This window comes from Pleurodeles waltl, chromosome 12 (genome assembly GCF_031143425.1).
Source record: "Pleurodeles waltl isolate 20211129_DDA chromosome 12, aPleWal1.hap1.20221129, whole genome shotgun sequence".
In the NCBI taxonomy this organism is placed as follows: domain Eukaryota; kingdom Metazoa; phylum Chordata; class Amphibia; order Caudata; family Salamandridae; genus Pleurodeles; species Pleurodeles waltl.
Genome location: NC_090451.1, coordinates 127,218,085 through 127,241,105, shown reverse-complemented (window position 1 = coordinate 127,241,105; position 23,021 = coordinate 127,218,085). Strand labels below are relative to the sequence as shown.

The 23,021-nt window shown below is 47.3% G+C and overlaps 1 long non-coding RNA gene across 1 annotated transcript; it reads left to right on the top strand.

Annotated features, from left to right (window-relative positions):
- The first annotated feature begins 14,022 nt into the window (after positions 1–14,022).
- Positions 14,023–22,779, top strand: LOC138268044 (uncharacterized). The gene is made up of 2 exons (XR_011199908.1): positions 14,023–14,076; positions 21,806–22,779. It is a non-coding gene; the product is annotated as an uncharacterized lncRNA (long non-coding RNA).
- The last annotated feature ends 242 nt before the right edge of the window (positions 22,780–23,021 follow it).

Genomic DNA, 23,021 nt, shown 5'->3' with positions numbered 1-23,021 from the left:
AGCTGTCAGATGGCCGCCCGCATCTTTTTCTTATTCAATGTTAGAAACGTGAGGTACGGACCGGTTTTCAGTTATTTAAAGTCCTCCCTTTTTTGTTAATCTGATCCCAACAAGAATATGGAGAGGAAAACTAGAGCTAGAAATGGACCTGTAAAAAAAGGGTCATGAAAAGATTATATCGGCACACATACATATTTCTATTGATTTCGTAATGTTTTAAAGTATAAACGCCATACACTGGTGGACGAAGTGTTTAACATTCGTGCAAGCTCAACATGCAACCGAAAAAGCAATGATACAAAGATCACCAATGTGTACAAGACACGTAAATGAATGTGTGCGTAGCCCACGTGTCCTCCCTACTCCTCACGTGACCCCTAGCAGCCCTGTCCAGTGCTTCACAGAGGTCCCTGACACGCACTGGGTAAAGCAAAGCCCCAGAGATAGGAACGTGGTTTAGATGTTCTATTCGCTACATTCTCTCCGTCTCCAAAGGTGAAAAGACAGGGTATTGCCCGTCATTTTCTTATCAGATACGTGTTAAGTTAACTTTCCCGGTACAGCTGTGGGACCCACCACTCTCGGAAAGAAAGTGTTTTTTTGTCCTGCAGCCCCCGAAATAAAGAAAATGTGAAGAAGTGCGGGTCGAGTGTACCATGAAAACACTAAAGATGTCGCTTCAGCGAGTGTCAGCTATAACTATTACAGCATACGCCCTGCACCGCTTATAACGATTGTTCAACACCTCCCACTTTTATTGATCAGAATAAAGAAAATTCCACTCTGTAACTGCTACTTATAAGGTCCTGCAGGGTGGGCGTGTTTTTCTCATTTGTGAAGTTGCAAAGGAAAAGTAGTAATAGATTTCTGGCCCGTACGGGGATCGAACCCGCGACCTTAGCGTTATTTGCACCACGCTCTAACCAACTGAGCTAACCGGTCACATACGGGGAAGATTTCATACATTGGCATATAACTGTCTTTGAGGAAGCAGTGGCAGCTGGTCATGTACAAGGATTACTTCAAAAGGTGTGGGGATGAGTCATGCTTCTGCCATCATAGTTTCCAGTCAAGACATTGAGGCACTTGGGCAGTGCTAAGTAAACCCACAACTTGCACACAGAAGGAAGTTATGACTACATAACACTGGCATTATCTCATTAATTGCACTGAAGGCGCCTGGCTATCAAGAGCCACAAGACCCCCCCAGCTCCAGGGAAAATGGCTTGAAAAATAGAATCGCCACATAGACCCCGACCACGCACCGCGCATGCGCAATCTTATGCTAATTGGTTGTTTCCTGTTCTACAGGTTGTCCTCATGCTTCTCAAGCTCAATCTATAGCATACGCTATCAAAAATGTTATGTCAAGACCGGAGGCTCCTATTATACATTTCTTTTCTCTTTTTATTAAATAGCAGCAGTCAAGAGAAAAAACTACAAATCCCAGCAGGCAAAAGAAGCATGGCCAATGGGAGAAAACGAGTAGTCCATGAGCATACACCAATCACAATACAGTGTTCCCCTCTGCTCGCAGTCACGATAAGTATTACATAAATTCCTCTTCCATTATTTATTGTTAAACATTGTTCGTTGTTAAAGTGCGCTGCACTGTTTTATTGGGCTTATTGATTAAAATACTGTTTCTAGCTGGCTTGTACACGCATTTTAACTCGTGTCTCTTAATCGCGCGTCTGTCAGCGTGAGCTCCTCTTCGAATGTTTGGCGTTTTCTCTCACTGCGTCGCCATTTTAGGTGCAACGGTTGAGAGAAACGTTGTTTCCTGTCAAGCGCTCGTCTTCAATATTAATATTTGGTATCTTTTCCTACTGTGAGGGTTTCTGCTCTGCGCTCCAGTCCTGTCTGCCTCTCTGCATCTGTTTTTTTTTTACTTCCGGGCCTTCCCCTTTCTCCGCCCCTTTCTCTCCCCACAGGCAGAGGCGAGTTGTTTTTTCCTCCAGTTGAGGAAATTATTAACCCTTTCTCTCTCTTCAGTCTCCTCAGTTTTTTCTGCCCTATCATTATTATGGATACAGATTGTTCCTCTCTGGATAAAACAATGAATGAAGAGGAGGATATGATTACTGGACATTTCAATGACTTTATTCAACTTTCTGGTGAACAGGCTGTTTCAGCCTCTATAAATAAACTGGCCAAAAAATTGGAAAATTCTGTTTTAAGCTTGGGTTCCAAGACGATGTTGGCCCAGTCTGCGGGGATAGCAGAAAACGCCTTCTTTCTAATTGTACTCCCAAAAGGGCATTAGTTGGTGAGGTCTCCTCACGAAAGGCAGAGGACGCAGCTCCTCACAGGCCTCCCTTCAGGGAGGGGTTTTCAAATATAAATAAATTGTCTTTAAAATGTTCTAAAAAATCCAAGCATATTCCTGCGCCTATTGTTATTTTCAATATTTTGGATATAAAATCAGAAATTCTTCAAACCCTTCGCAAATCTTCTACATCCATAAGAGCCCTAGCAAGGATAGTAGGTCTGCTTTCTTCTTCGATTCAGACCATCTTTCCAGGCCCGCTCCATTACAGATCTCTTCAAAGACTTAAAATACATCATCTTCAAAAAGGCCTCTCTTATTCAGACGACGTTATTCTAGTCCCAAGTCTCGTGCAGAATTGCAATGGGGGATAGACCATTTAGATGCCTGGAATGGCAGGACAATCTTTGCATCAGTGCCAGATCTAGTATTAGAATCCGATGCAAGCCGTTCCGGCTGGTGAGCCCGGTGTGGACCAATCTCGACTGGAGGCGCATGGTCTCTACAGGAGTCAAAGTTGCACATCAATTGTTTAAAGATGCTTGCCGGCTCCTTTGCAATAAAAAGCCTGGCCAGGGAAAGGATTTGTTGCTCATTTCTTCTCAGAATAGACAACATCTCTGCGGTCCATTACATAAACCATTTAGGAGGCACAAAATCCAAACCTTTAGCAGAATTAGCGAAAGAGTTTTGGGAATTTTGCCTCCAAAACAAGATTTCCGTCCCGGCAGAGTACTTGCCAGGCAACCTGAATACGGTGGCGGATTGGCATTCCAGATATCTTCTGGATTCAAGCGATTGGAGACTTCATTCCATGATTTTCAAGGCTATTTCCCACAAATGGGGCCCTTTTCAGATAGATCTTTTTGCGTCCCGTCTCAATGCTCAACTCCCCCTTTTCTTTAGCTGGCGACCATATCCCATAGCTCTAGCATTCAATGCTTTTTTCTCAGGATTGGTCAACTTTCCTCAATTATGCTTTCCCTCCGTTTATTATGATAAGCAGATTTCTAGCTCAAGTCAGATGTCAACAGGCCGTGGTGGTTCTCGTTGTCCCCTTTTGGCAATCCCAAGTGTGGTTCCCTTGTCGACTGGAGTTAGCAACAGATTTCCCTTGTCTACTTCTGTCCTTCCCAGACCTCCTCTCCAATCCCCTCGGTCTTCCCCACAACTTGATTGTAGAGAATCTTCTCACCCTCTCAGCATGGAAATTGTCGGGGATTCCCAACCAGTCCCTTCTATTTCGGCAGAGGCTGCAGTCTTCATCGAACATTCACGGGCCTCCGATACCAAGAAGGCTTACAAATCAGCCTGGTCATTTTGGCATAGCTGTTGTATGGGAAAATGTATCAATCCCCTTTCAGCGGATGTAACTTTTTTCGTTAATTTCCTTGTGGCAGAAGCAAGCAAAGGTAAGTCCTATCGTACGATCAATTTGTATAGGTCATCCATTTCTTCTGCCCATCCTTACATCATTGGAAAACCAGTTGGCGGACACCCTTTGGTCTGTCGTTTGTTAAAGGGAGTAAAGTTTTCCAATCTTCCTACTCCAAAGTGCAGTTCTCTGTGGGGTGGTAATGCTGTTTTCAATCTATTTTTATCTTGGCCAGATAATATTTTGCTTTCTTTAAAAAGTTATCGGCCAAACTTGCTATGTTGTTATGCCTTGTTTCTCTTAAACGCCTTTCAGATGTTAGAGCTCTGGACATTACAGCTCGCCATTTTACTCCTCCTGGTGTATTATTTAATGTTCATAGACGAACTAAAACTAATTTGCCTACAGTTTTTTATCCTTATTTTCCTGACCAGCCTAAACTCTGTGTAGGTCAATGCTTAAAAATTTATGAACAAAAGACAGCCGATTTGAGATCTTCTTCCGGTTCCCAACTCCTGATTTCCTTCAAAAAACATTTTAAGCCTGTTTCCTCCCCAACTCTAGCCTGTTGGGTTAAATGGATCATGTCTGTAGCGAGAGTAGATATTTCTTTTTTTGGGGCCCATTTTGCCAGAGGGGCTATGGCCTCTAAAGCTTTCTGGGCTGGCTCTCGGTTGGAAGACATTCTCAAATCGGCTGACTGGTCTAACGATAATGTGTTTAAAGTGTTTTACTGTATGCCAGTTCAAAGTACCTCATTAACTGTGATTAAGTTGCTTTAAACTTAGCATAACAGGAGCCTCCAGTCTTGCCATAAAATGTAGATTTTAGTAGTAGTTATGAAAGAAAGTCTTAATTTTATTAAAGACACGGAGGCAAATATTATCCCGCCTCAACATATCTTGATATTTTGTTTTCTCCCTCCCTTTCGGCAACACTACTGCTTCACAATCGTCATCCTGATCATCTGCTCCCAGTGAACCTGCGATGGACTCTTCCTCAACCTCCGGATTCTCAACATTGCCTTCTACACCCGGACGGCTTTCTTTTTGCCAGTTCCAAGTCTCTGTTTTTGAACATTTTTCAAGACCTGCTGGCTGTAGTTATGGCAATCTGCATTGTTTGTTCCATTTTGCTTTTATTTTTCACTTTCTAGACCCTCTCACACAAAAAGAGGGCTGTTCACAATCAAGATTAGTATTTAGGGGAACACTGAACTGTGATTGGTGTATACTCATGGACTACTCGTTTTCTCCCATTGGCCATGTTTCTTTTGCCTGCTGGGATTTGTAGTTTTTTCTCTTGGCTGCTGCTATTTAATAAAACAAGAAAAGGAATGTATAATACTCGCCTCTGTGTCTTTAATAAAATGAAGACTTTCCTTCATAACTTACTAGGAAAACCTACATTGTACTCTCCGTCCCTAACCCTTCACTTCCAGTACCCTTTTCGCGGCACTTGTTAGAAATGGGGTTTCTGGTTGGCTAGGGTATACACCTCAGCCAGGCAGAACCTACCCACTCTAGTCAGGCCAAGGGAGCTACACGTCCAATATAACCCCCGCTCACCCCCTTGGTAGCTTGGCACGAGCAGTCAGGCCTATCCCAGAGGCACTGTGTAAAGTGTTTGCACAACACACACAACACATATGACGCAAAATGTACACCACAAAGTGAACACAACACTGGGCTATGTAAAAATAAACTGTATTGCACAAAACATAATTAGACCAACATTACACGTAAGTAATACCCTGCTACCTAAGCAGTTGTCAGAATGTTACACAAGTTACTAATACTCTGCAAAAATATACAAATGTCACATTAGAACACGTAAGTACCCAGGATTCTGTAACATAAGCAGTAGTCAGGAATCACAGTAAAGAATTAAATACACTTGTCATAAAAGTATCATAAAGGCCTATATCAGGAGCACTTTAAACCATATTGCAAGTCAGGACATCAGATCAGTGTAGGATGCCAACAAAAAGAAACATCAACAAATGTATGTTATATTACACCCAAAACAGGTTAGCCCAACAGCCCCTTCAAGCCCCTAAAAGAACCATCTAGAAAGTGTTTGGCGGCAAGAGTACCTGTTTTGAATTTGAAGGGCACCTTCAGTGCTACGAAGCATACGAGGAGGTGCCCCAGAGCTCCTTGTGCACAAATGGGGCCCCCTGGTGATGGCTATTGAGGAGAGGGGGCGGCACCCACACCCTCCAGTTCGTGTTTCAGGCCCCTTTTGGGACCCGTGATCTTGTGGGAATGAAGGTTGCCGCCACCACCTCGCGGTGCGACTGCAGATGCCCAGCCCTCAAAACTTGGGGGGGGGGCGAAGGATTCCCTGCGAGCCTCTGGGCTCTGTGTTCTGAAAGCCCTACGCCCCTGCCTGGCTGGTAGAGCTCCTGTTCTCGCCTACCCAGCCGGTGGGGTTTCCTAGACACTCTGCTCCTATGTGAGCGATGGAGCCCTCCGAGCCCAACAAGGAAGGGATAGCGGCACGCTTGGCCGAGAGGGGGCCCTCTGTAAGGGGATCCTCCCAGCAAGAAGAGACAGACCCATGGTGCGGTATGGGCTGCAGTGGTGAGCCCACCCAGAAAGGAGAGTCCGCGGGTGTTCCAGGGGTGCTCCGTAACTCGCACATCCCCCAGGGACACCAGTAGGAGCACCACTGCTCCGGTCATCTTTGCCTTGTGCCCCAGGGGCATGGGATGATGCGCGTTTTAGACGCGATTCAAGAATCCGGGCGGCAGCGATGATTTCCCTCGGCGACACGCTTCCAAGCGCGAGTCTTGAGAAAGCCACCAGCAGGAGCTCGCTAAGTGCTACGGGGGCCACGGACAAAGCGCTGAACTCGGCGCTATGCCCCCCAAGACAGTCAAAAGGAAGTTCCTCTCGTGTTGGGTATCATAGTAGGGGTCAGGGGCCACGGCACCCTGCCCCTGGAGACAAGGGAGAACAAAAAGGAAGCACGGTGCTGGGGTCCCAGCTACAGCCCAGCACAAGGGTTACCGTCAGTGGCAGTTCCTCCTAGTGACCAGGCAGGTCACAGGTCAGTATAGCAGCAGCAGTCCAAGGTGGGTCCTGATGAGTCCTCTCAACAGCGTCCTATGTCCAGTCCCAGGTAGGGTTTCTGGAGTCCCCAGAATGTCCAAATTCATGTCTAAATTGTGGGGAAAATTCCCCTGTACTTATACTAGGTTTACAGTGTGTTTTACAATGGGCAGGAGAGGGGGTTCCAACCAGTTACAACTGGTTCTGGGAGTGCCCTTTCTCTCCTCCAGCACAGGCTCCAAACATCAGGGGGGGTAAACGACCCTATTGTGTGAGGCCAGGGCACAGCCTTTACCAATGCAGGTGTGCCCCGCCTCTCCCTTCTCTCAGCCCAGGAAGGCTTTACAATATGTAGATGCACCTCTGTGACACCTCCACCCTCCCTGTGTTCAGGCTGTCTGAGAAGTGTGCTCAAAGCCTCGTCAGTCTGCCCAGACGTTGATTGGAGGCAAGCTGCAAAACACCAAAGTCATAAGCACAGATATATGCACACTTTCTAGAAGTGGCATTTTTGTGATAGTAATAAAAAATACACCTACACCAGTAAGCAGCATTTCTCACCACTATCACAACCATACCAAACATGCCTACGCTACCCCTCATAAATCAGACAGTGCCCCTTACACATAAGACAGGGCATTTCCAATGCAATCCTATGACATCACAGCAGTGAGTCACCAAGTTAGGCTGTTTGTCACTACCAGGACAGGCCCGCAACATGGCAAATGTCCTGTCTTCTACATACATGGCACCCTGCCCAAAGGGCTAGCTAGGGCGTACCTTAGGGGTGACTTACATGTAGTAAAAGGGGAGCTCTGGACCTGGCAAGTAAATTTAGATGCCAGGTCCCTGTGGCAGAAAACTGCGCACACAGGCTCTGGGCTAGCAGGCCTTAGATAGGTTTGGCAGGCTACTTCAGTGGGTGTTGCAGGCAGCGCTGCAGGCCCACTAGTAGCATTTAATTTACAGGCCCTGGGTATAGGGATACTACTTTATAAGGGAATTATGGGTAAATTAAATATGCCAATTAGGTAAAAACCAATCATACCAATTTTGTAAGGGAGAGCACATGCACTTTAGCACTGGTTAGCAGTGAAAAAGTGCTCAGCGTCAAAACGTCAGCCAACAAAAATAAGGAAAAATAACAAAAATAGCAAAAAAAATAACAAAAAAACATCAGTCCGAAAAATAAGGAGGCAAAAAGCAAAATGTCTGGGGAATGACCCTGTAAAAGGGTCAAGTCCAACATCACTCCTTCAGCAACTCTTTTCTCACCTAATACATTTTCATTGACTTTGAATACTTTTAGCACCTTTTTTTATTAGTACCTCTCGTACACAGTTTATTCTGTCCAAACCAAATGACGTGTCCCAGAGTATAATTCTTTGCACCTCCCCCTTCAAAATTTGTCTAAGTTCTTATAAACTGAGAAGAAACCTCCCACTTCAGCGTCTACCATATAGGAGAAATTCAGTACTCATGTTTCATAAAAGTAGATGTGGCCGAGTGGTTAAGGAGATAGACTAAAAATCCATGGTGCAGCTGTGCAGCTTCAAATCCTCCCAACTACGAGGTATTTTCAAAACACATGTGAAAGGATGTACACAGAGACTTTTTTTGAAGCACTTTCTGTTCTATTTATTTAGGATATCGGTAAGAAAGACACCCCAGCCTGCAGAGCCGCTTCCGTCTCTCCTGTCTTTTCCAACCGCCACCGTCACCTTGGTTACCACCACAAAGTTCCCAGCAAGCGCATTCTAAGCATAGAATGCCACACATCTCCCTCTCATCATCAAACAAAACATAAGAAAAATAAGACATATAAGAAATTCAACAATTACAACTGTCAAGAACATCTAGGTACAGGAATAGATTACAGCAATACTTGTTATACAAAGTCATCTAGTATAACTATCAAGAACATCTTGGCACAGGAATGGATTAGAGCAATACTTGTTATACAAAGTCATCTAGAATTTTAGGGCGTCTGATAATCCTTGAACTTTTCCTTAATACCCAGTTATCATCATCTTCCCTTCCTCCAACAGACTTCTCCCCACATCCGGTTTTGATGTTTACAACTCTTCCAATGTTCCACACATTAAAATCTTCAGTCCTTACAGTATTCCCCATAACCTTTATTACTTTGAGAGGAGCAGAAAACTTTGAATGATCCTTTGAAAGACCAAGACGAGGATTTCTCACTCTAACAAGATCTCCTACCCGAATCACTATTTTCTTTACAGCCTTCCGCCTATCAAACCTGATCTTCCTTTCAGAGACCTTCTTGAGTTCTCTCTCACATTTTTGCTTATCATTACTCAAGAATTCTGATTTTGAACCCACTTTGTCATTTACCCACAAAGAACACAGCAGAGTGTTTGGTTTTCTTCTCCTGAATAACTCAAATGGTGAAAACCCAGTAATCGTATGTGGGGTTAACCAATAATTCGTGACCTTGCACAATAACTCTTCCTTCCAACACTTATTATTCGCCACAGCCATTTGGATAGTTTCTTTTAGTACCCCTTTAGTCTCTCCGCCATGCCATTTGTTTCTGGATGGTAAAGAGAAGCTTTCTTGTGCTTAATGACCCTGTCAATCAGATACCGTTCCATGCTCTGCGAAACAAGCTGTACACCATTATCAGTAAGAATAGAAGAAGGAAACCCTTCTCTGTCAAAAAAGAAAATGTATGACAACACACGGTTCTATAGCAGTAGCAATCTCAATTTCAGGCCATCTCAAAAACATATCCATTAATACTAGCACATATTTGTCAGTGCTGGAATGTTTGATCGAACCCAAACTGTTCAATTAAATTTCTTGACAAGGTTCTTTTGGTAATTCTCTCACTTCCATTGGTTGAACTCTACAGGTTAAAGTCTTATCAGCCCTAGAACACTCCACACATTCTCTAACCCTGCGCTCAATGTGTACATCCATCCCTGGCCACCAATACATGAGTCTCAACCTTTCCTTGGTTTTAGAAATTCCAGGATGACTCTTATGAGCCACAGTGATTAACTCATCTCTCAACTTTCCTGGCGGAAAAAGCCTAGTCCCTCTCAGTACCAAATCAACATGTGAGGATAATTCATCCCTGACTCTCCAGAATCCACTTAATCGCTGACCATTCTTCTCAGTACAATCCCATCCATTTCTGATCTTCTCGACAACCTGTTGTAAAACCTCATCACCAATCAATTCTGTCAGCCACTCGTTCTCTTTGATTACCCCTTCTCTGATCACACACACATCAAAATGATCTCCACCACGCATAAACTCATCCTCAGGTTCCATATCATCCTTTACTATTCTTGAACAACAATCAGCAATGTTGTTCTTCGCTCTGGGTATATACTGGACTTCAAAATTAAATTTCTGTAGTGCCACCACCCACTTTCTAATCCTACCATATACAGCATCCAAACCCTTTTTCTCAAAAATGTATTTTAACCCCTACTGTGCCCAGGACGTAACCATTACGTCCTGGGCACACAGCCCAGAGGGAGTGCTAGCTAGGGGGAAGGGGAAGCCCTTCCCCTTCCACCCCCGCCCCCCTCACCCCCCCATGACGACAGCGCACGAGCACGCGCTAATTGTCACAGAGCCTCCCCCATAGCTTCCAGCGCGATCGGAAGGGAAATTCTTTGCATTTCTCTTCCGATCACGTGGGGGAGGCCGAGAGAGGCTTCAAAGGGAAGGAAAGTCATTTCCTTCCCATTGAAGTCTCTCTCTGCGTTTTGGCAGCCGGATTGAAAGCAATCCGGCTGCCAAAACGCCCACTAGACACTTGCGGTGATTTTAGCAGCGCAAACCCTTTGTTGATGCCATTTTCAGGGAAAAAAACACAAGCCTTCTTCTGCAGCCCCTTTTTCCCATTTTTTTGAAAAAAACGAATTTTCACTGTATTTTGGCTAATTTCTTGGCCTCCTTCTGGGGAACCCACGAAGTCTGATTACCTCTAGAATCCCTAGGATGTTGGAAAAAGGATGCAAATTTGGCGTGGGTAGCTTATGCGAACAAAACGTTATGAGGGCCTAAGCGCGAACTACACCAAATAGCCAAAAAAAGGCTCGGCACAGGAGGGGGAAAAGGCCTGGCAGCGAAGGGGTTACAGGTTTATGATCTGTTCTTACCAGAAATTTACTACCCCAGACAAACCTCTTCAGCTTAATCACCGCCCACAACACAGCTAACACCTCTTTTCAATTACAGAATAATTTAACTTTGCTCCCCTTAAGTACCTTGATATGAAAAGCATTGTTCGCTCATCCCAATCATGTCTTTGCATCAAAACAGCGCCAAGTCCCTTGGCACTAGCATCTGACATAATTACAGTATCTTGCCCAGGTTCAAAACTCTGCAAGCTAGAGGCAAACCTCAAGCTTTGCTTCATACCTACGAATTCATCTTCACATTCTTTGCTCCATTAGAAGGTGACACCCTTCCTCACTAGTTCTCTCATAGATTTCGTTTTGTCTGCAAAACTGTCAACAAACCTACTGTAAAATTCTGCCATGACAATAAACTTTATCACTTCTTCATTTGAAGAAGGACTTGCAAGATTGAGAATTGTGTCTATTGAGTCTCTCTTTGGTTCAATACCTCTGGAGGAAATCCTGTGACCAAGATAGTCAATCTCATCAAGGTTAAATTTACATTTTTCCGCCTTCAACGTTAAACCACTCTCCTTCAGTCTCCTTAGCCCAATGTATTAAGATGGCCGCTTAAACGAGGAGAAAACACTTCCTGTTTGCAAAATAAATTCTTCAGGAATTTGCGCTTGTACTATAACGTGGAGACGCACACCAAAACTTGCGTGACACAGTGAATGAAGCACAGAAAAGCCAGTTGGACGAGAAGTCACGCGTCGGTAAGTTTTCCAAATGTGCTCATGTACCAAAGCGCCAGTACTCGCGTGCGCCAACGAGACCAGGGCAGCTGCGCTAGCAAAACAACAGATCCTCGCCAGTCGAACACTTTGTCAAATGCACTCGGATGCGCTCGGCTCAGCACCAGTGGTGGTGGGACCCAGCGGTGTCTGAAGATCAGCACCAGTGGAGGAGGTGGTGGGACCCAGCAGCGTTTGAAGATCAGCACTAGTAAAAGAGGTGGTGTGGGACCCAGCAGCAAATCTCAAGTCATTTATCTTTAACTTGTTTTCTCCCATCTCCGTAGGCCTCCCTGCTCTAAACTCTAGCAAAATATTCCTGAGGATCACTGACCAATGCCTGAAGAGTCCAGAGTTTAGTATGCCAGGAGTTCCTTCGATGGAGATGAACAGACCATCATACGCTACCTGCACCAGGGTGATGCTGCCTCTCCGACATTCCCCACTCTGCCATCAATTACTCTGTCTCAGAAGAGAACCACAACCACTACAAGATGCCCTGATCCAGCAGGAGACCGTGATCAGTGATTTCCCGGGTACCTTAGTCCTAAAGTGCCCCCTTCACCTACAAAGGCAGTCATGAGAGCATTTAAAAAAACTGTGAACTACAATTAGCTGATCAGTCCAAGACTTGTGCTGTGAGCTCTGAGTTTTCTGAAGCCACTGAGGAGGAGCCAGCATTGTCTCTTGCACAAGTGTGGCATAGGGAATCCAGAAGACAAGGTGTCATTGGACTTGAGTATTCTTGTGAGGGAGGTTCCCATCCTTCTCTGTGGGTTGTGATTGACTGGAGTAGGTCAGAAGCTATAGCCACTGGGCTATACTTTTATGCTGCAAATGATGGCCATTACACAGCGGGTCTAAGATTTGGGGTATACGTCAGTGCTGCACTCTGAAATCACTAGTTTTGGATGGTAAATCTGTGCAGCCTCCTTAGGCATGAGACCAATGGTTCTAGGTGCTGCGGTATGACTTGGAGCTGCACTTCGAGATGAGATCACTGGTTCTGGGTACTTGGGCATGAGTTGGTGCTTCAGCTTAAGATAAGATCACTGGTTGTGGGCGCAGGAGTATGCATCCGTGCAGCAGGCTGAGATGTGATTAGCAGTTGTGGGTGCGGGAGTATGCATCAGTGCAGCAGGCTGGGACGTGTGATCAGTGGTTGTGGGAGCAGGAGTATGCGTCAGTGAAGCACGCTGAGACGTGTGATAAGTAGTTGTCAGTGCAGGAGAATGTGTCTGCTGCTAGCTGAGACGTGTGATTTGTGGGTGCAGGAGTATGCATCTGCTGCTGGCTGAGGTGTGTGATGTGGGGGTGCAGGAATATCCATCTGCTGCTGGCTGGGACGTGTGATTTGTGGGTGCAGGAGTATGCGTCACGCTGCAGATCGGGATGTGATCAGCAGGGGCAGAGAATAGTTGATTTCAGATCCAAGAACTGTTACCTCATTGTTGGCTTTCTGGGCAGCCAGCTTCCAGGAAGGGATTATCTGTTCTGTTCGACCACATCCTGTCCCCTCCTTTGCAGCCAGGGAATGATTTCTCTTTTGTGCATCATCCAGCCTCTCAGAGTAACTGCAGGCGAGACTTCTGTTGACCCCCTCGTCTTTCTGTAGTCACTAAAGTTGTGCTTCTTTTTAGCTTGATGTTGATTGGTTAAGGGCTATTGGGAGGTTTAACTTAAGATTTTGTCCAACATGATTTCATTTTGTAGTATGTAAAATGTAAAATGTTTCCATCTGTTGTGCTTTTTCTGCTCTCTGTTCTTGTGAATTTTTTCAGAAGCCAACTCAAAATGTGCAATATGTATAATAAGAGGCTGTTGTATGCCAGAATAGTCTAATATTCGCAGAGCTAGGAAGCTTCCACTTACTCCACAAGTCTGGTGGGGTGGGAGATACTCTCAAGTACATAATGTTCCCTCGTGCTAATCCGTCCAGTCCTGAACCTTCACGGAGGACGGCCGTCCATGAAAGCACCCTTAGCTCCACTCTAATTCCGACCTTCCCTTCGTCCTCTTTAAGTCAGTGCATGGGAGAACGTCTGGTATTGTCGGCAGTCCTACAGTAATATAATGTGAAAACCTAGGCCCAGCCCAGTGACGTGAGCTGTGGGCCCAACATGACCAGGGAGAGGAATCAATACTTTGCCGACTGACACCTTCAGATGAGTCCAACATTGGGAAGATAAACTCCTGACTGCGTCTACTCTCGCGGACTTCTACTAGCTGCTCTTGTAGAAGAAGCAGCAATTATCAGCCTCATTGATGCGCCACTGGGGGGACCCGCGGAGAGGGAGACTCGTTCTAGTCTCTCCGCGGGTCTTTTTGGGAGGACAGGAAGTGGCGCGGGCGCGCCTGATTGGTTCCAGGTAAGTGGGGGTGGGTTTAGGGTAGGATATATAAAGGGGTGGAGGGGTGGGGTCGGCCTCTTTTCCTGGGCCGACCTAGAGCGTGAGGTGTCGCGTGACGAGGGAAAGAGGCAAGTGTAGGCGGCCTGTTTGACAGGCCGGGGAGGGCGGGCTGAGCACGCGGTTTCTTGTGCAGGGGCGGCGCGATCGGGGAGGTGTGCCGCGGGTGTGGGAGAACCGGGGGGCGCGGCCGGGCATTTCTCTTTGCCGGCAACATCGTCGCATATTTAAAAAGGAGCGGCCCCATTTCGGCGGTCGTTTTTTTTTTTGGGACGCGCGAAGGGTTATACAGCTCCGGCGCGTAGCGTTGGATAATTTGGAGTAAAGGGGACGCGCGGCGGCTGTGCGGCCCCGGCGCAGGTGTAAGACAAAACATTTTCAGGACGCCCACGCGGACGCGAGGCAGCACGGCCTACACGCGCGACGGAAATACAGGGAAAAAGGGGGGGGGCACTCCCAAACAGCGGAAACGCGGTTTGGCTGTGCACTGGCCAACGCACAGCGACAGGGCAGAGCAAGCACTGCAGAAAGTTTTTGGGGCATATGCGAAGGGGTCATCTAGGGGTCAGGCCCCAAGGGCTACCAGGGCCCAACGCTGGAGAGGGCCCGGGGCCTTAAACAGGTGAGAGGCATTACGCACTGCGGCCAGTGGGAGGGGTAGGCAGAGGCAAGGCCACGTAGGTTATTTTAAACACCGGGTGGCACAACATAGTGGGGGGGGGGGGACGCGAGGGGGTGGACAGGGGACCAGTGGCCCTAATTCAGAGGGCAGCTCTAACACAGAACAGAGCGGTGCACACACAAGTAGGCGCAAGATACAATTTGGGTTGGCACGTGGGCAGGGCAGCACCATGACTACAGGACATGATGCGGAGGCAGTCAGGGTGGCGCTTTGGGTATTAGGCAAAGCAGGTAGGGCTGATCTCCTTAGGCCAGGGATCTTAGAGTAGGCCTGGGTAGGCATGATGCGGCCTGTGCGGGCAGTATTCAGCGGAGTGGCGGCGGCAATCGCCGCATGCTAATCACAAGATTCAGAGGCGGACAGGGACAAGGTCCCTGTGAGACAGAGTCAGGTTCCGGAGGCACCTGCGAGGACACCTACCCCGCTCAGCCCTTAATTTTCAGTGGGGAATTACAGAACACACAGGACCCAGGCATGGGGACCACAGGAGCAGGTCGGGCAGACACAATAGGTGACAGGCCTCCCAGCATGGAAGGGGACTCCGCAGTAGGACAGGCCCCCGGGTTACAGGGGAACAGGCTGGAGCTACCTACACCAGGGCCCAGGGGTATGCAAGACCCGTTGGACCTATCTTCAGGGGTGTGGAATTTATTAAAATATCTACTTGTCCACGGGACAGGTTGCTTCTCAAATCTACTTGTCCTGTAAAAAGATCTACTTGTCCCTTTGGTGCCATGTAGTGTGGCGCCAAATTATGGCAGCAATCTCATTATGTAAGAGCTCTGATAATAGCCTCTCTGATTATGCCAGGGCTACTACCATAGTAGGGCTTGAATACTTGCAGTTTCAATCACTACTGTAGCAATTTCCTTATTTTTCCACCTTCCTGCAGATCTGCATACTGGGGCTGGAGGAAGCAGTAAGCAATAGTTCCAGGGCTGGAATGCCTTTGAGTCTGCAAACCTACTAACCTGCATGTTTTAAAGATTTGCTCCAGCTTCTCTCTAATATCCCATAATAAGAAAGGTTGGACATTTACTCCTGACAATGGCAGAATTAGAACTTCTTCCAGGGTTGGGAAGAAAGTGGCTGGAGGGAAAATGAACTTGCAAATGCTCAATAGATTTTCACATGAGCAAATCTACACATGCGTATTTACCCATGCTAAAATACAGTTCACAAATATTTTATAGGGGTACGGCATATACCATGGGAGCACTTTTGTGACTTTCTTTAAGAATTTGGGGCCACATGTAGGTAGGTTCAGATTTGCTTCCCGCAATTTGCAAATCCGAATGTAGGATGGTGTCCCTGACACCATCTGTGATTCGCAAGGGCTTCGCAAATGCACACCTCATGAATAATTATGAGGTGGGTCGCAATTTGCGACCCCCTTGCGAATGGCGGCCTCACAGAGATGGTGGCCTGCTGGAGACAGCAGACCACCATGTCTGTGACTGCTTTTCAATAAAGCATTTTTTTTTTTTTTGTAATGCAGCCCGTTTTCCTTAAAGGAAAACGAGATGCATTACAAAAACGAAAAATGAAACGTTTTCGTTTCATTTTTTCAGCCTGCTCTGATAAAATGTTTACAGTGACATTCACAATGGGGAAGGGGTCGCAGGGGGACCCCTTCCCTTTTGTGAGAGTGTTAGCACCCATTTGAAATGGGTGCAAACTGTGATTGGTTTGCGCCCGCGTTTGCAAACAATCCTACATTGCATTGCGAGTCGCAATTAGGAAGGGAACACCCCTTCCTAATTGCGAGTCGCAAACCTGTTTTGCGATTTGGTAACCAGGTTACCGAATCGCAAAACTGGGTTTGTGCATCGCAATGTGCCTTTTGCACGTCGCAAACAGCGTAAGTCGCTGTTTGCGACATGCAAAAAGCTACCTACATGTGGGTCTTGGTCCCTAATTAGGTCTGGTGTTAACAAAGACATTTTGTTTTTATTAAACTTCTATTTCTCTCTCTTTCGGCTGGCTTTACTGTGAGTGATCGCATTCTTCTCTTCCACAAGGAGCATATTGGCACACAAAGTAGTTTTGTTCAGTGTCAGGAACTACAGTGGCAATCAGTGATGTAACGAAACTGGAGGGTGCCCCTTTGCAAAGAACATGGAGGAGCCCCTTCTCCAGACTCACTCAGGGCAGGTGCTATGCTGAAGGGGCCCCCTGGAGGGCGGCTGCGGGGCCTTTGTTATGCCACTGGTGGCAACGTGTGCTTTTAGAGTTCAAAAACGTTTTGGGGGGGTTTTGTCAGTGTCTGTTACAATGTCGAGGGCCTGGTAGCTCCCACAACAATAAAGTTACAAAAGCCATATCAAAACAAGACACGCATTGATGAAACTAAAAGACTTATAAAAATGTCAGATCAGTTGGCTTTGTCAGTGTTTGTTTATTTTCATGCTTCCCATAATCGTGTTGAAAATGGTTACACTGATTTTCCATTAGAAATATTTTTGGGAAATACTAGCATGCATCAAAACATTTTACTAAATGACACTTAATTTGCATATAATCAGAGAGCATTCTGGGAGCATTATACTTAGCCTCATAGCCTAAACTTTTCAAACATGTGTATACACGTTTTTATTTTTTGTACTGGAACCAACGTCAGTAGTGAAGTGTGACCTTAAAACATTTATTTACAGCACTCACCCTAATAATGAAGGTTTTCAAATAATGAACCATAAATACAAGTTTGAACAGCATTATCTTTGGAAACACATTACCTCAACTGCAGAGAGTTCCACTCTCTGTAAACAGGCAGCCAAAGGGTTTGTGCTGCAGAGGGTTGGGCCTACTTGTCCCAAGGACAAAGTGAACATAAGAATAAGACAAGTGAGGAGATAGGGAGCCCCCGGGCCACGCCCCACATGGGACCAGGCAGAGGCATGGGACCTGGAAGCCAGGATCCGCGAGCAGCGCAGGGACGGAAGCCAGGTGGGCCCAGTTGTGCAGGGACAGGGAGGAAGGGGGTACAGGACGAGTAGATAACAAAAGGGGCAGGGATGCCACAGACACGAGAGGGAATCAGCCTGAGGGCACAGGAACAGGTAGTTGCGTCTGGGTACCGCAGACAGAGACAGTTAAGGGTCAGGAGGCTCGTGCGGCCGGAGGGCTGGTCGGCTTAGGAAGTCCCTGTGGCGCATACGGCCACAAGGGAAGAGGTTATACGACGCCAACGGCAGAGGTTGGCAGAAGAAGGTAGTTGCCAACTGGGCGCAGTGCGGCCCAATCGTGTTGGTCCAAAGCAATAGGGGGGTCCTCGACAGCCTTCTCTACTCCGTGGGAATGTGGGGATCTCCACGATGGTGTGCGCAATGCGGGACAAGAGCCAACGGATACTCCGGCAACAAAGCCACTGAGACACGCGGAAAACAAAGGGGAATGGGTAGGCGAGGAAGAATTGGAATTGGACTATGACGAAGATGGGGAGGATTGGGAAGATGGAGAAATATGAGAGGAGGAAGGGAGCGGTGGCAAGAAAGGGGGTGGAAGAGGGCGCAAGTGCGGCGCAACCCCGGCTTCTGCATTTGTTTTTCAGGACTCGGTCGCGGCCAAAGGGCCAACAAGTTTGCGGCAAGCAAAACCACGTGGTAGAGGGATGAGGAGAACGCCGCGTAACTTAGGAGAACAGGTTGAAGGTAAGGGGAGATGGTGGTCAGCTTGGGGTGACGGAGGGGAAGTTGCAAAGGCTGCATGTCCTAGCAAATCCATAGGTGTAGGTGATGGATCAGTTTTAGAGACACAAACCGTGGTTGCGGTTCAGAAAGGAGCTGGGACGGGGGATAAGGGAGCAGTACCCACTACGGTCTCAACGGCAGGCAGTCAGGCGGCAGGGGAGGGCCCTAACACGGAGGATAAGGAGAGTGGAGCACATAAGAAACGTCTTCCGTACATGGGTTTGGCCATGCCGCTAGGGTCGCACGTGGAAGAGAAAACTAAGACAAGGATATGGAAGCACGAATACGTAAATGTTTTTAAATTATTACACAGGGACATACAGGCTAAAGAAGGATCTAAGGAGGAGGAATGGGAGCTAGCGCGTAGACCCAGGGTTCCGATTACGATGGACAATTGGACGTCCACATTTCTAATAGTTGCCAGCATATATTGCGAAAAGTACCCAGACAGGGTCATTGCATTATTTAAATATATGGACATCATTAGGAAGGCTCAGATGCACTTTGGGGGCTTTGCATGGTTGAGCTACGACGAAGAGTTTAGAGCCCGGGCAAGCGTGAACCCTGAAAAACCATGGGGAGACGTAGACCCCTAGTTATGGATGCAGTGGATGGCATCAGCACAGACATCGGCGTCCACTCATACGGCGAGTGGTCTGCCAGTAACGTATAAGCCTTTTCAGGCTCGTCCCGCCTCGGGAGGGGCGGCAACGCTACCAAAACCCCAGTGTCTAACACAGGGGCTCGTTGGAATTTCAACAAGTGTTTCTGCTCACGGGCGCAGTGTAGGTTCAAACATGATTGCTCCAAGTGCGGGGGTCGTCATCCAGTCATCCAGTGCTTCTCACTCAACAGCCCTGAAGAACAATGGAGGGCGGCGAGAGGAAGAGGCCCGAAAGGAGCTCCTGCTCCAAAAGGGTCCTACACCAGTTAGGTTGGAAATGTTGCTGCCTTGGTTGCACAGGTATCCAGACGCAGTCAGGGCTAGACAATTGGAATGGGGTTTTCGGGAAGGTTTTAGAGTAGGTTACCAGGGTCCCAGGCAAAGAAGGTGGGCAGACAACTTACGGTCGGCCAAGGAACAGCCCCAAGAGGTGCGGGAAAAATTGAGGAAGGAGGTAGCTCTCGGGAGAATAGCTGGGCCATTTTTTGATTGGCCAATGGATAAGCTGATGATATCTCCCTTAGATGTGGTACCCAAGAAAGCACCGGGTGAGTTCCGTCTGCTACATCATCTGTCGTGGCCGGAAGGGGCGTCGGTTAATGATTTTATCGCGCAAGAAGACACCAAGGTCATTTATGCATCAGTAGATGACGCGATAAAGTTAGTGTTGAGGTGCAGGAAAAATTCGGAAATGGACAAATGTGATATACAATCAGCGTTCCGTTTGCTACCTATTCATCCAGCAGACTTTGACCTTTTAGGTATGCAGTTGGATGGAGCTATATATGTAGGCAGGGTATTACCCATGGGATGTGCGATATCATGCGCGTTGTTCGAATCTTTCAGCACCTTCTTGCAGTGGGTCTTCGTTAAGACAAGTGGGCACAAGGCAGTGACACATTATCTGGACGATTTCCTATTCGTAGGGGCAGCCGCATCAGGAACATGCGGCCAGGCTTTGGCGGCCTTTCAGATCCTAGCAGCACAGACAGAAGTCCCATTGGCCCCGGAAAAGACAGAGGGACCACTATCAATTTTGATGCAGAAACAATGGTGGCCAGGTTGCCGGCGGCCAAAGTGGTAGAAATACTAGAATGCCTAGCACGGGTATACACTTTGCACAAAATGGATTTACGGACGGCACAAAAACTGCTAGGATATCTCAATTTTGCTTGTAGGGTAGTGAGGGGAGGACGCACTTTCTGTAGACGGTTAGGGCTGTCCATGTCGGGTGCAGTTTTACCTCATCATAGGATACGAGTTTCCTTGGCGCTGAGGGAGGATATCAGAGTATGGGAGACCTTCTTGAGAAAATTCAATGGGGTACCAATGTCATTTGGAGACACAAATACCGTTTGGCAGGTTCAAATATTTTCGGATGCGGCAGGGGCGTCGGGTTTCGGTATTTACTGGGACGGGAGGTGGTGTGCCGAGAAGTGGCCCCGGCAATGGTTGCAACAAGGAAGGAGCATTGCTTTTCTTGAGTTTTTTTCCTTTATTGGTGGCTCTGGTAGTCTGGGGAAGGGAATTGGCCAACAGAACAGTGATTTTTCAGGTAGACAATATGACAGTTGTGGAATTGGTAAACAGACAAGGGGCAAAAGACATCAGAGTGTTGCGTTTACTACGACAATTTATGTTACAATGTTTATCTCTCAATGTTATTTTCAAAGCTGCACACATACCGGGGGTCTACAACGAGATTGCAGACTCCCTATCTCGTTCACAGTGGCGACGTTTTCACGAGCTGGCGCCAGGACCGGAGAGGAACAAGGCTGCGGTCCCGGCAGACATTTGGGAGTGGGGGGCATGATGATCTCAGGGCTGGTGGAGATGTCTTTAGCGGTATCCACGCGGCGAAGTTACAGGCTTGCATGGTTGGAGTTTCAAACTTTTGAGGCAGTTGAAGGCAGTTTTTGGGCTCAAGGGTTACAGGCTTTGGAGGCACGGGTTCTGCGTTTTGTGCTGCATCTGATCAATGAGGTGCTATCCCCGGCCACAATAGGAGGGAAGTTAGCAGGGGTCTCTTTCTATGGGAAACTTTTCTTTGGCACGGACCCGGCGCGCAATGATTTATTAGGCAAGATGTTGAAAGGTTGGGGCAGGGTCAGGGCCGTTTCAGCAGGTATGGCAAGAGAACCTATCACTTTTGAGGTACTGCGGGAGCTGCTGCACGTTTTGCCGGTATGTTGTGTGGATGAATATGAGGTAGGACTTTTTAGGTTGTGCATGGTGTGGATGTTTTTCGGTGCTTTCAGGGTATCTTAACTGCTGGGTGTAGGGAAGGATTGTGGCTTGAAAGTAAAAGAGTCTTGCATAAATAGGGAAAGGTTGGGGATATGGCTCAGGCGGTCCAAAACGGATCAACTAGGTAAAGGAAAATGGGTATGGTTGGAAAAAGGTGGAGATGAGTTAGCGTGTCCGGTGAGGGAGTGGATGGTCTTCAAACAAAAGTTGAGAGGAGCAGGGGATGCAGGAGTGTTTGTTCATATGTCAGGCAGGAAGCTTACTAGTTACCATTTGCTGCAAGTGTTGAGGACGGCGCTGGGATGGACGGGACGGCGTGCAGGTGACTTTGGGACGCATTCTTTTAGGATTGGGGCAGCTACAGCTGCAGCTCATCTAGGTTGGGACTGGGCCAAGATCAAAGCGATAGGTAGATGGAAGTGTAAATGCTGTGAGCGTTACGTTAGGCCTTGAGGAAGGGTAGTGTGGGGGGGGAGTTGGATGTTCACTGCAGTTGTTATAGTGTTTTTTCTTTGCAGGATGCGTGGCCGGACCACAGAAAGATAAGATGGTGACATGGCTGGTCGGTCACTCATTCGTTCACTGGGCGGCAAAATTCGCAGAAAGACACATTTACGGCAGATCAATGGGACTGCCCAGCAGACACCACGAAGTGCGTTAGTGGGAAAAGAGCGGCATGAGGTGGGGGAGTTTACTCCCATTCATCACAGACAACTTGCCGAAGTGGGGATGTCCGGACTTGTTATTGATTCATTTCGGTGAAAATGATTTGGTGAAGCTATTGGGGCTCACACTGATGCTATTTATGCAAAAAGATTTAGAACTATTGAAGCAAAAGTTATGCGGGACATGCCTAGTGTGGACGGAATTTGTACCCAGACGGGTATGGAGAGGGGCAATCAATCATGGAGCCATTGAGCGGGCTCAGAAAAAGCTGAATAGAGCCATGAGGGTTTTTTGCTCGGCCCAAGGAATTAAGGTGCTGAGGCACGAGGACATAAAGGAACAAGAAGGGGCATTGTTCAGGGATGATGGGGTGCATTTATCACAACTGGGCAATGCGTATTACCTGATGGATTTAAGGCTGCTATTGGAAAATTTGTGGGGAGAGAATCTCTGGATCAGGGAATAAGAAGAGATAAGGAGCGTAAACAAAGGGTTTACGTGTGGGGCAGCAAAACGCCAAGTGGGTTTTGCTGGTTGGCAGGAAATGGGGGAGGGGGGAGAGCCAGATGCAGGCTTGTCCCCCCTTCCAAGGGAAAAACCAGGAGTACGATCAGAATGGGGGGGTGGGATCTTACAAACAAGGAGGGCATGAAAGGAATAGGGAAGTGTCTAGGGGAGGAGATTTGAGGAGAAGTCATTGGAAGAGAGAGTGAAGGGCATAGGGAAGCATTTTAAGTTAAGGTTTGGGCAAAAGGGAGTTATGCAGTTATTAAGTTATTGATGTTTATGTAAATCCTGTCCTAAATAAATGACCTTTTACACCATTCATGAGTGTCACTGTATGTGTATCCCGAATCGTCAGATATCAGGGTTTCAGTTCCGATTCAAACCTGTGTTATCTTGAAGGTGTAGAGTTTGAGGTTCTTGTGGTACCTTCCGTCCCTCTCACTGCGGCTCCAGTTTTCACTGCCTGCTGTATGTGTAACCCGGACTGCATGAGTCGGGGCACCTTCTTGGATTAAGATGTTTCCACCCACAAGCTCTTTCCCTTCAGACCCACAAGCTGAA